The sequence below is a fragment of the Euprymna scolopes genome, chromosome 46 (genome assembly GCF_053919585.1).
Source record: "Euprymna scolopes isolate OS-2025 chromosome 46, ASM5391958v1, whole genome shotgun sequence".
NCBI classification, from domain to species: Eukaryota; Metazoa; Mollusca; class Cephalopoda; order Sepiida; family Sepiolidae; genus Euprymna; species Euprymna scolopes.
This window is the reverse complement of record NC_136527.1, coordinates 113,732,651-113,735,502: the sequence shown is the minus strand read 5'-3', so window position 1 is coordinate 113,735,502 and position 2,852 is coordinate 113,732,651.

Below are 2,852 nucleotides of genomic sequence, written 5' to 3'. Positions count from 1 at the left end.
TGTATTGAGCACTCTACATATAAGTCCTGTCATTTGAATTTCTGTGTATATATTTTAAATATTTACAGTTAGCTCTAAGTCTTACCATCAAATTGCCATACATATTTCCAAAAATTTAACAACTATCTCTACTAATTCATTAATCATTGTATATATTTATCTTTCTGTCTCTCATTATTTATCTATCTATCTATCTATCTATAGAATTGAATATGTCTGTCTGTGTGTACATTTCTGTCAATTTTAGTCTACATATTCCAAATTTTGATAAAAAGGGTACTGAGATTTTGGAAAATCTATGTGATTGGTACTTGGACAGAAATTTGGCGATTGAGGGGTCAAACTTCAATGATTTGGCCTTTGAGAACCCTACAAATCTCCTCCGACAATTATGGGTCTAAACACTTGAAATTTTACATATAGTTTCCTTGGACATGGATCTAACTTAATATCTCATTTGGAGCCCAAAACAATAAATTTTAAGGGTTCATAATAGGGGTCAAGTTTTAAAAAATTAACCGTTTCTCTGCTTTCTTTTTTGTTGGGGAGGGGGGCAGCATACACCGCTAAACACTGGGGCTACGCCAGTAACCCATGCTAGTATAATATATATATATATATATATATATATATATATATATATATATATATAAATGTATTTATTTCAATTTAAAAAAATAATTCTAATAATTATCTGATCTATATACAAATTGTCTCCCTTGAATATATATATATATTTATTTATTTCAATTAAAAAAAATAACTTCTAATAATTATGTGATCTTTATACAAATTGTCTCCCTTGAATATATATATATATATATATATATATTCAAGGAAGACTATGTGAATATAGATAACAATTATTAGAAGTTATTTTTTTAATTGAAATAAATAAATAAATATATATATATATATATATTTGAATTAAAAAATAACTTCAAATAATTATATGATATATATACAAATTGTCTCCCTTGAATATATATATATATTTCAATTAACAAAATAACTTCTAATTATTATGTGATCTATATACCAATGGTCTCCCTTGAATATGTGTATATATATATATATATTCAAGGGAGACAATTTGTATATAGATTACATAATTATTAGAATTTATTTTTTTTATGCTTAATTGAACTTTAATGCTTAGTTTTTCCATCAATTGTTTGACTTGGGTAATTTTTTTAATGTATATTTGAAAAAAATCTATGCACTAGTTGAGATAAGATATAAAGACAATTCTTACCTGTTACTTCCCAGGTGTTATCTCCACTTTTTCTCTTTTCTGCTTCTTGCTGAAACTCATGGCAATTTCATGTTTGTTTGTGTTCTTTGTTACATATATATAATTTTTACTGTGATGATTTTTTTCTTTTAATTATTAACAAATTTTTTTTGATTTATATAATAAAGAGAGACAACATAACTAATGGATTTTTTTTAAAATGATATATTTAACTTTCTGGCTATGATCAAACACCCATGTACTACTTGTTTATTTTTTTGTAGTTGCATAAGTTAGCTGATGAGAAGAAATACAAGCAGAACTGCATTCATTTAAATGAAGCTAATAGTTTAGAATTTGATTGTACCCAGATGTGCATGTACACAAAGAAAGAAACACTTACTTGAGGACTTCTGTAACTACAGGAAACATGTGGCAGATAGGATAGCTGATGCTGCTGGATTCAGTTGTTTTTTCCAATCCACATAATTCTCACAATAGCTGATAGTAGAATTCCATCATGATCAAGACGAGTACCTGAAATTACAAAGATATACACACAGAAGGAAAGAAAAAGAATACTTACTCTACTTCTATGACAATGATTGCTGCCAACACTTCGAGATGCTAATGTTGGAAGAAACAGATAGACATACATCATACACAGTTTGATTGTACCCAGATGTGCTTGAACGCAAAGAAAGAAATACTTGATTCAAACTGCACAAGACATGTGGCAGACAGGAACGGTGATGCTGCTAGGTTTCGTTGCTTGTTCCAATCTATAAAAAAGAGGTGATATTTATAGTGTTGATAATCTACTGCTGTGTGAAAGCTGGAACAATGGAAACAGTTAAATTAAATTTTCAAATCACAAAGACTGAAATCGAAATAGAAAGAAGAAAGGGTGATACTATACTCATCTTCCTGTCGGAGCAGACTACTTGCTAGTGACTGTTCGTTCGCCATTAAACTGGAAAGTAAAAGAAAAAAAAACGAAAAAAAAAACAGGTTCCGCTGGGGAAAGCTCTTGTCTGGGCAGCGAGGTGATGAACTCCCGAAAGGAGGGGCACTATATAAAAACAAGCTTTGCTGCGAACATCTCCTAAAAAGCGGTTTCTACTCAGAATAACAGGCGGAGCAGAAAACAGAGGTGTTCTCTCTACCCAACAGGATTCGTAAAGATACCACTAGTTTGTGTTCATAAGACGGCGATGATCGCTCACAAAACTGGCATTCCTACTATCATATCGGAGGACCGTCATATATAATTGCACTACCATTTCGTATTGGAGGACGGTCATATATAATTGCACTACCATACCGTTTCGGAGTTCGTAGACAGTAGGAATAATAAAAGCGGCCTTAAAGCGGCTTGTGAGCACACAATCTAGTCGAACTCTAGTCGTCCTTAGTCGAGTCGAGGCAAGCATGCATTACATAGTAACACGAGCACGTGTCGCCTGCTTAGAGGGTAGCCCCCTTCGGGAGATTCGAAAGCGCACCTCACAGCGGAAGAGCTTCGGAACCAATCGGACCGTACCCAGACTTGCAGCTATTTGTTAACTTGGAAGTGGAGTCAACACCCCGACACTGAGAAAAGAGCTTTCCAAAAGCT